This window comes from Jaculus jaculus, chromosome 1 (assembly GCF_020740685.1).
Source record: "Jaculus jaculus isolate mJacJac1 chromosome 1, mJacJac1.mat.Y.cur, whole genome shotgun sequence".
In the NCBI taxonomy this organism is placed as follows: Eukaryota; Metazoa; Chordata; class Mammalia; order Rodentia; family Dipodidae; genus Jaculus; species Jaculus jaculus.
In genome coordinates this window covers 142,524,461-142,535,067 of record NC_059102.1, presented here as the reverse complement: position 1 = coordinate 142,535,067, position 10,607 = coordinate 142,524,461, and the positions used below count along the sequence as shown (strand labels likewise).

At 44.4% G+C, this 10,607-nt stretch overlaps 1 pseudogene; it reads right to left on the bottom strand.

The window, feature by feature from the left end:
• Nucleotides 1–317: 317 nt before the first annotated feature.
• Nucleotides 318–1,284, bottom strand: LOC101599675 (annotated as a pseudogene).
• Between the last annotated feature and the right edge of the window lie 9,323 nt (nt 1,285–10,607).

Genomic DNA, 10,607 nt, shown 5'->3' with positions numbered 1-10,607 from the left:
TGGGGGAAAAAATGATTCATTTTAGCTTACAGACTCAAGGGGAAGCTCCATGATGGCAGGAGAAAACAATGGCATGAGCAGAGGGTAGACATCACCTCCTGGCCAACATCAAATGGACAATAGCAATAGGAGAGTGTGCCAAACACTAGCAAGGGAACACTGGCTATAATACCCATAAGCCGGCCCCCAACAATACACTCCCTCCAGGAGGCATTAATTCCCAAATCTCCATCAGCTGGGAACCTAGCATTCAAAATACCTAAGTTTATGGCGGACACCTGAATCAAACCACCACATCCATGAGCTGAGGACAAATTTCAACAAATCTTCAGGAGGAAATAACATTTGTTGTCATAACACTCTTGAAGGTCAGGGTACAGCTCCAGGGGCAACTGGCTCTGATTGGCAGTGTGGGGCAGAAGGTCCTTCAGGATGAACCTAGAGGTGTATTGTCATAGAAACTGACTGTGGTGAGCTGGGAGCAGTGGCTCAGGGCAGGTAGGAGGGCACTGAGCTGGGGGTCCACCATCCTACAGTCCTGCAAGTCAAGGATCTGCAGAGTTGCTGTGGCTCTGTCTAGAAGAACTGGGAGGGACCTGTGAGGTAAAGGGGGAAACATGACGCCACTTAACTTTAGGTATTTTGTCTGAACAATGCTCAGGCACTGGGACAGATCATTCAAATAGGGTCACGAAAGCTGGCAGTGAGTGACTGCAAGAAATCTTCAAGGGAGTCTTCAAATCCCTGAGCACCTGCTCCAGTTAGCCCCAGAAGAAATCCACACAATGGGAGATGCTGGAGACAGTTGGATTTGGGGAACTGAGAAACTAAGGTGGTAACATATGCACTGCCCAACTCAGGGGAAAGAGCTTCAAGATTTCAAATCTGGTCCTGGTAAGGTGTGAACCAAGTGAGTTTTCTCAACATTCACCATGAATTCAGTTCCATCTCCTGGATAGGCTCTTGCTTGACAATGTTAGAGAATTCTAGGTAAGTGTAGATGAGCAATGGCCAAACCTCTGTCTTCTTTCAACACAGTTGTAGAGGGTTGTTTTTTTGTTTTTGTTTTTTTTCTGTGCTGGGCCCATTGCAATAGGTACACTTGGTGTTCCTTCAGAAAGGGGAACCTGAGGCAAAGGTTGGCTAACACCTTCAAGCACTGCCTCACCCGACCTGTGGTAAGCAGCCGCCCTCTCCTGCTCCAGCACAGATGTTCCCAAAGTTCTGGTTCACACTGCACAGATCCCCCACTTGTAGTTTACCTCTCCTAGGGCAAACCTTCATTGTAGGGGTTCATCGAGTCCATCCAGCACAGTCTACTAGATCTCTAGGTCAGGTGTCTTCATCAGAGACCTCACAGGGAAGCTGGGGAAGGGCCAGTCTGCCACCATCAAAGTCCTCCTTGAGCCGCAGTGGGGAGAGGTCCCCAGGAAGGTCTTCCAGAACAGAGATGAACAAGGTCTCACCCCTCAGCAGGCTCTGCCCTCCCCACTGAAGTGGTTTGGGTGGGCCTGAGGCTCATCCTGGTAGATCTGCAGGGAGGAGGACCCTCATCTGAATGCTGATGGCAAGGCACCCATCAGAGCCAGGCTCACATTGATTTCTCAGTGTCTTGCAACTGCAGTATGTGGTGTCTTTAGCAATAGGGTCTTACTATCTAGTTCTAGTGGGCATTCAAGACTTTTGGCAACAGCCCGTATTGTTTTGAGGACCTCAAGATCAACAACTCACTGAGAGGAATCCCATCCCTGGGAATTTCCTTATAACAACCTGTAGACTATGAGAAAAGCAGTATTCACTCCCATAGGAAGTTTCTGCCCCAGCTAGGAATCTCTTTTTTTCATTTTATTTAGTTATATTCATATATATCCACATATGTAATCATACATACCTAGCTACCAAAGAAGTGGGTTGGGGCTGGATAAATGGGTCAGTGGTTAAGGCACTTGCCTGCAAAACCAAAGGACCCAGCTTTGATTCCCCAGGACCCATGTAAGCCAGATGCACAGGGTAGCACATGTGTCTGGAGTTCATTTTCAGTAGCTGGAGGCCGTGGCACATCAATTTTCTCTCTCTACCTGCCCCCCTCTCCCTAATAAATAAATTAATTAAATTAACTATTTTTAAAAAATATTTGAGAAATGGGTTTCCCTACAGCTTTTACAATGTATTAAGTTTTGGTTTACCCTCCATCAACCCTCTCCTCTCCTCCATTCCCCTCCCTGACCTCATTTTAACTTTTTCACCCCTAGTATGCTGCCCTTCTGATTACATATTACTATCTCTTATGCTTGAGTCCTCCCCCCTCAACCTCTTTTTTAAAAAATATTTTTATTTATTTGAGAGCGACAGAGGAAAAGCGGCAGAGAAAGAGGGAGAGAGAGAATGGGCACACCAGGGCCTCCAGCCACTGCAAACAAACTCCAGATGCGTGCTCCCCCTTGTGCATCTGGATAATGTGAGTCCTGGGGAATCGAGCCTCAAACTGGGGTCCTTAGACTTCAAAGGCAAGTGCTTAACCGCCAAGCCATCTCTCCAGGCCCCCCTCAACCTCTTTGTTGATCTTTTCTAGCTTCCTGGTCTCTACGAACTCTCACTCCAACTTGTACACAAATCTAAAAACTTGAGGTTAGGGGCTGGAGAGATAGCTTAGCAGTTAAGCGCTTGCCTGTGAAGCCTAAGGGCCCTGGTTCAAGGCTTGGTTCCCAGGACCCACATTAACCAGATGCACAAGGAGGCACATATGCCTGGAGTTTGTTTGCAGTAGCTGGAAAACCTGGTGTGCCCATCCTCTCCCTCTCTCTCTCTCTCTCTCTCTGTCTCTCTCTCTCTCTGTGTCACTCTCAAATAAATAAATAAGAATGAACAAAATAACTTTAAAAAAGAATGACATACTTTCAAAAAAATACTTGAAGTTAGGATTCATATATGAGAGAGAACATGTGGCGTTTGACATTTTTTAAATTTTTTTTTTGTTTATTTATTTGACAGCAACAGACACAGAGAGAAAGAGGCAGAGAGGGAGAGAGAGAGAGAGAATGGGCGCGCCAGGGCTTCCAGCCACTGCAAACGAACCCCAGACGCATGCGCCCCCTTGTGCATCTGGCTAACATGGGTCCTGGGGAATTGAGCCTCGAACCAGGGTCTTTAGGCTTCACAGGCATGTGCTTAACCACTAAGCCATCTCTCCAGCCCGCGTTTGACTTTCTGAGCCTGGGTTGCCCCACTTAGTACAATATTTTACTGAAAGTTTCATAATTTTATTTTTCCTTACAGCTGAATAAAATTTCATTGTGTAAATGAGCCACATCTTCATTATCCGTTCATCAGTTCATGGGTGTTTAAGCTAATTCCATGTCCTAGCTAGAGAGCAATAAACATGAATGAGCAAGTATTTCTGTAGTAAAATGTAGAGTTCTTAGGAGATATATATATATATATATCCAGGAATGGTATTGCTGAGTCCTATGGTAGAGCTAGTCTTATCTTTTTTTAATTTTTTAAAATAATTCTTTATTTACAAAGTAGATCCATTTTTGTTTATATATTTTTACAATATACAATGTTTTACAGTAACAAAGCAGATGGCTGTCCTCCCCCAGTTTTTTTTAAATTTTTTATTAATTAGTTTTGTACTCAGCAAATACAGTCAGTTTGGTACCATTATTGGGCTCATCTGTGACCTACCCCCACCCCTTGGCCCCTCCTTGATGAGGTATAAGGGTCATGCATTGTGGAGTTAGCCCTCAGCTATGGGTAGGTTGTCTCTGCATATCATGACCCAACATGTGGCTCTGACATGCTTTCCGCCCCCTCTTCTGCAAAATTTCCCTGAGCCATGTTGGGTTCATTTTTGGTCTGCTTCAGTGATGAGGTGTTGGGGGCCTTTGGGGCTCTGGATCTCTGATTTGGTAGGAGTTGATTTTTCTCTGTGTTGATCTCTTTCACCCTTATGCTGGTAACCAGTTCACCAAGAAAACAACACCCTTGCTTGTTTCACCAATTTTTCTTGGTTTCAGCTGGGGCCCTTTTGGGGTATGATGGGATGGCTCTCTCCTTAGGATCTATCTGAAAAAAGAGAAGCAGATTCTCCAACAGAGAGTAAGTTAGCAGCATGACAAATGAGATGGCCCTTACATTTTTATAGAGAATTTGATAGGTGTAGGCACTCTTGTAGCCCACGATTGATGATAGCTTGTTAATGGAGAGCAGGCTTATGTTTGGATATGGTTCTGACTTGTTTCCCAGCTCCAGCTATGGATCCCATACCACTGAATCAAGAGCAGCTGGTTCCCCACCATAGCTGTGTGCCACTATTACACTTGTATAGGCATCACAACAGGTTATTTGCTGCTAAGTAGGTTAAACCATGAGTTGCTTGGACAGATATTGGTCATTTTCCCCCAGTCACCCATGTAGCACCTTCTGGCGCTAGACATGCTGACTGTCTGGGGTCTAACTCTCTTCCATCTTCCAGCCATGTTATTCCATTTTACATGTCAACCACATAAGGTGTCTTCAGCAGGAGGGTCTTAACACTAACCTTTGGTGGGTCATCAAGTACTTGGACAGAAATCTTTCTTTTAGGAAACCTTGTAGGTCTCTCTGATCAAAAGCTCATTGTGGATGATAGCCACATGCTGGTGCTGGGAGTCACAGGTTAGTGCCCCCTAGGAAAAGGAATAAAAAGATAACTAATATAAAAGAGTTAGAGATAAGGGGGGAAGAGGGAGAGAGGGAGAGAAAGAGGCTGTAGAAGATTAAGATCAGTCTTCATCATACCCTCTCTAGTGTCTTGTGGCTCAGGTGTTCCCTCTAAGGGCCTGGTGAAGGTTCAGCCATTTGGTCTGCCTTTTAGGATGTAGAATTTTATGGTACCATCACCGTTTGGGTCTAGATTTGTGTTTCCTACCCCCTCCATTGCCCTCCCCTCCCTCCCCACCCATCCTATTGTCTAGTCCAAGAGATGCTTGCTGGGTATGTAAGGCATCTTGGGTAGATTCAGGTTAGGTGCTGTAGGTGAGTGAGACTATGTGGCAATTTTTTTTCTGTGATTGGGTAAGTTCACTGAGAATGATCTGTTTCAGGTTCATGAAATTTGAGGAAACATGGTTGAACCTGGAACAGATTAGTCTTAGCTTTTTGAGAAAACTCCACACTGATTTCTGTAGTGGCTGTACCAGTTTACTCTCCCACCAACAGTGAATAAGGGTTCCTCTTTCCCCACACCCTCACTAGTATTTGCTGTCATTTGACTTTTTGATAATAGCCATTCTAGCTGGAGTGAGATAGAATCTTACAGTAATTTGAATTTGCATTTCCCTGATGACTAAGGATGTAGAACATTTTTGTTGTTGGTGGTGGTGGTATGTTTTGGGGCAAGGTCTCACTCTAGCCCAGGCTGACCTGGAACTTATTCTGTAGTTCCAGGCTGGCTTTAAACTCACAGTGATCCTCCTTCCTCTGCCTCCCAAGTGCTGAGCACTTTCAGTGCTTCTTATGAAATGGATATGAATTACCAGACTTTGAAATTTCCATGGATTAATCTGCTAAAGGGTAAAACAGCCACAATAATTGTAGACCAAGTCTTCCTAGATACAAAATACATTTACAATGAGTTTCTGTAACTCTCTTTGAGAGAACAATAGAAAAAAACTAAAATTTGTTTGTAAAGTTTGCACAAGAAAGGTTAGGGAAGTTGGAGAGATTGGTCAGTAGTAAAGGTACTTGTCCACAAGGCCGAACAATCTGTGTTTGATTCCCCAGTACTCACGTAAAGCCAGATGCACAAAGTGGTACATGCATCTGGAGTTTGTTTGCAGTGGCTAGAGGTCCTGGCATGTCCACTCTATCCCTTTCTCTCCCTCTCTCTTTCTCTGGATGAAAATAATTAAATAATAAAATACTTTTTAAAAAAAGAAAGATGGGGCTGGAGAGATGGCTTAGCAGTTAAGGCACTTGCCTGAGAAGCCTAAGGACCCAGGTTCTATTCCCCAGTACCCACATAAGCCAGATGCACAGGGTGGTACATGCATCTGGAGTTCATTCGCATCTCTCTCTCTCCTTCTTTCTCTCTCTCAAATAAATAAAATATTTTAGGGGTGAAAGCCTCAGAGAACTTGTGGTGACTGGGTCACATTCTGCCTCTTTCTATCTTTTTTTTTTTTTTTTGAGGTACATTTTCACTTGGAATTCACTCTGTAGTCTCAGGGTGTCATTTAGCTCATATCAATACTCTTACCTCTGCCTCCCAAGTGCTGGGACTAAAAGTGTGTGCCACCATGCCTGGCTTACATTCTGCCTCTTTCTAATGAAGCTTTGGTCATTTGCTGGGGCATTACACTCCTCTGTAAGATTCCACAGTTTTCCCCAAGCACTGTGGGAGAACCTCAGTATGTTACCTGGAAGCCTGACAGAACTCAAGGGCAGCTCATTCCAGCTGGAATCCCAGCCCAGTGTTGGCTCAGACCAACTGCCATCACCCTGGCCACTCATGTGAGTCTGAGAGACCACCTGCAGAGTTCCAGAGTCTGGGCAGGGCCTCACTGTAGCACTTTATCCTCGCTGTTCTCAGGGGAGAGTGAGGTGATGTAAGGACAGGGTTAATGAATTACCTTGCTTTAGCCTTCCTCCTGCATCTGCAATTTTTCTCAAATGCTGATCAAATATGAGGACCAGCTTCACCCAATGACCAATCCCTATTAAAATAATGTCATATGCTTCCAGTGCAACTGTCTACTAGCAAGGTAGTCACCAGCCATATGTGATTATAAATGATTTCAAATATGGCTGGCTCAGATTGAGTCATGTTATAAAATAAAATACCATGCATTTCAGACACCTTTGATGAAAGATAATTTAAACTAATGTACATTTGTCATGTAGAATGAAATATTAGGTACGTGGGGTGGGTTAAATACAATAAGTTGTGCAAATTAATGATCACCTGTTTCCTTTTACTTTTTTTTTTTAAAAAAAGCCTTTCCATTCACAATATTTTACCAGCTACTTAAAATGATTTACTTATTTAAGAGAGAAAGACACAGCAAGAGAGAGAGAATGGGCGCTCCTGAGCCTTCAGCCACTGCAAACAAACTCCAAACGTATGTGCCACCTTGTGCATCTGGCTTGCGTGGGTCCTGGGAAATCGAACTGAAGTCTTTTGGCTTTTCAGGCAAACGCCTCAACCGCTAAGCCATCTCTCCAGCCCTTCCTTTTACTTTTAAGCTAACTCCTCGAAAACATAGTTGAGACATTCATGGCTCACATTAAAGGTCTATTGGTTGGCACATGGGCTGGTGATACAGCTCAGCCATTAAAGGCACTTGCTTGGATGGTACAGCTCAGACAACAAATATAGTTTCAGATATTTTTGAATATAAATATTTAGAATCTTTTTCCCCATCAGGATTAAGGTCAGAAGTTACAGCTTTTGGTATGGAGAGATGGCTTAGCAGTTAAGGTGCTTGCCTACAAAGCCTAAGGACCCAGGTTCAATTCCTCAGTACCCACGAAAGCCAGATGCACAAGGTTGTGCATGCATCTGGAGTTCGTTTGCAGTGACTAGAAATTCAGGTGCAGACTTCCGGTTAAGATGGCGACGTAGATACCACGCCAAAGCAGCCTAGGGAGGAAAAAGACCAAAAAAACTCAGCAAAATACACACTTTTACTAAAAAGTGAGGTGTATAGGAAATTGAAGCGGCAGCAGGGAAGTAGAAGAGTTCTAGAGCATCCAGAGCCCGCACAGGCGGGAAAAGCGGCTCCGGCAGCTCGGCCAACCACCGCGGCCGCAGCGCAGCAGAAAACCGCCAGACTCGGCTCGAGCCGCAGGAAAAGCCAGGTGCGGGATTTTCCCCTCACACCGCGCTCTCCGCAACTCGGGAAACGTGAGGGGAGAGCGGCAGCGAGCAATGGAGGAGCAGACCGCGAGGTAGAAGAACACGTGGAGCAGCGAGACAACCAGAGCAGCCGCGGCTCCCTCCCCTCCCCCACCACCTGAACCCAGCTCCAGTGAACACAGCAGCGGCCCGGGACCCAGCCACACCAACTTGGGCTGACAGCGGGACCCAAGCAGGAGCAGAGTTCAGGAGCAACATCAGCGGCTCCAGCATCGCTACCAGCGGCCCCAGCAGCAGCAGACCCAGGAGCGGCAGCAGCGGCAGATCCCGCAGCAGCAGCTTCAGGGGGAGCAGCGGCAGTGGACACAGCAGCAGCAGCTTTGGCAGCAGTGGTGGCTCCAGCAGTGGCAGCTACAGCAGCAGCAGAGGCAGCAGCAGCGGCTCAGTTTGCCCCGTAGGAAAAGCAAGTGCCCAGCTCCAGAAATCAGAACAGGAGCCCGACGACCCAGGCAGCAACTTGACTGAGACCAAAATCACCCAAGGTAACTGGGATTGCACCAGGGAAGGGTCTCACTTGGTCACAAGGTGACTTGGATCCCTCAACAGACCAGAAATCTAAACCTCTTTGTTGATAGAGGATCTGGTCATTATAATAACTACTCTTGCATACATACTCGGGGCTGTTTTTGATTGAATGTGTACAGTGTTTAGTTAAATTTTAGAATCAACCTGTATTTTATTCCACTCAGCCTGCTTGAATACTCCTATAGCAGGGAAACTCAACCCCTAAGAACATCTTTGTAGATACTCTGAGAGTCTTAAGAGCCACACCTAACACCTTAAGGTCCTACCCTGAAAATATATTACATCAAATCAATTGATACAGCTAAGAATACACACCTAGCTAGAAAATCCAAGCATTAACTTAATCCAAGATGCAAAAATATATACATTATAACACAAGAAACACTAAAAAGCAAGATGATATAAATCCACCTAAAAGTATTAATGCATCAGAAATGTCCTCCAGTGAGAAAGAGTTAGAGGAAATGCCTGAGAAAGAGTTCAAAAGAATAGTTATAAATATGTTCAAAGAGGTCAAAGAACACATGAAAACAATCAAAGAAGAAATCAAAGAGGAAATCAAAGGAATCAAAGAAGAGGCAGGACAGCAATTTAATGAAATAAAAAAGGCAATACAAGACATAAATAGGGAAATAGAAATAATAAAGAAAAACCAGTCAGAATTACTAGCAATGAAGAACACAGTTAATGAAATAAAAAACTCTGTAGAAAATCTCACCAGTAGGATGGATGAGGGAGAGGACAGAATATCTAAGCTAGAAGACCAGGTGGCAGACCTAATGCAGTCCAACAAAGAGAAAGACAAACTTATAGAAAAGTATGAGTGGGAAGGAGCCGGGCGTGGTGGCGCACGCCTTTAATCCAAGCATTCGGGAGGCAGAGGTAGGAGGATTTCCATGAGTTCAAGGCCACCCTGAGATGACAGAGTTAATTCCAGGTCAGCCTGGACCAGAGTGAGACCCTACCTCGAAAAACCAAAAAAAAAAAAAAAAAAAAAGTATGAGTGGGAATTTCAAGATATTAGGGACACTATGAAAAGATCCAATATAAGAATTCAGGGCAGGGCTGGAGAGATGGCTTAGCGGTTAAGCGCTTGCCTGTGAAGCCTAAGGACCCCGGTTCGAGGCTCGCTTCCCCAGGTCCCATGTTAGCCAGATGCACAAGGGGGCGCACGCGTCTGGAGTTCGTGTGCAGAGGCTGGAAGCCCTGGCGCGCCCATTCTCTCTCTCTCCCTCTATCTGTCTTTCTCTCTGTGTCTGTCGCTCTCAAATAAATAAATAAATAAATAAATGATTTAAAAAAAAAGAATTCAGGGCATAGTAGAAGGAGAAGAACTCCACTCCAGACGCATAGTAGGCATCTTCAACAAAATCATAGAGGAAAATTTCCCCCAAATTGGGAAAGAGGTGCCAATACAGATACAGGAAGCCTTTAGAACCCCAGCCAGACAAAACCCAGAAAGAACCTCTCCTCGCCATATTATAATCAAACTTCCAAACACACACACCAAAGAAAAAATATTGAAAGCAGTTAGAGAGAAAAATCAAGTTACCTACAAAAGCAAGCCCATCAGGATTACAGCAGATTATTCAACACAAACTTTTAAAGCCAGAAGGGCTTGGAGTGATATATTCCAAGTTCTAAAAGATAACAACTGTCAACCAAGGTTACTTTATCCTGCAAAGTTATCCATTCAAATAGATGGAGAAATAAAGACATTCCATGACAAAAGCAGGTTAAAGGAGTATTTGAAGACAAAACCAGCTCTACAGAAAATACTTGGTAGAATCCTCCATGCTGAACAAAAGGAAAAGCACACATATAAGGAACCTAGAAAAAACAAGCTATACTCAAATACCAGTTAACAGGAGAGAGCACAGGTAGAACCAGAAACACACACACACAAAAAAAATGGCAAACATAAATACACACCTTTCAATAATATCTCTTAATATCAACGGTCTCAATGCCCCAACGAAAAGACATAGATTTGCAGACTGGGTTAAAAAGCAGGATCCTACAATTTGTTGTCTCCAAGAAACTCACCTTTCTACAAAGGATAGACATTATCTTAGGGTGAAAGGTTGGAAGACGGTGTTTCAAGCAAATGGGCCTAGAAAACAAGCAGGGGTTGCTATCCTAATATCAGACAGGGTAGACTTTAGTCCGACGTTAGTCAAGA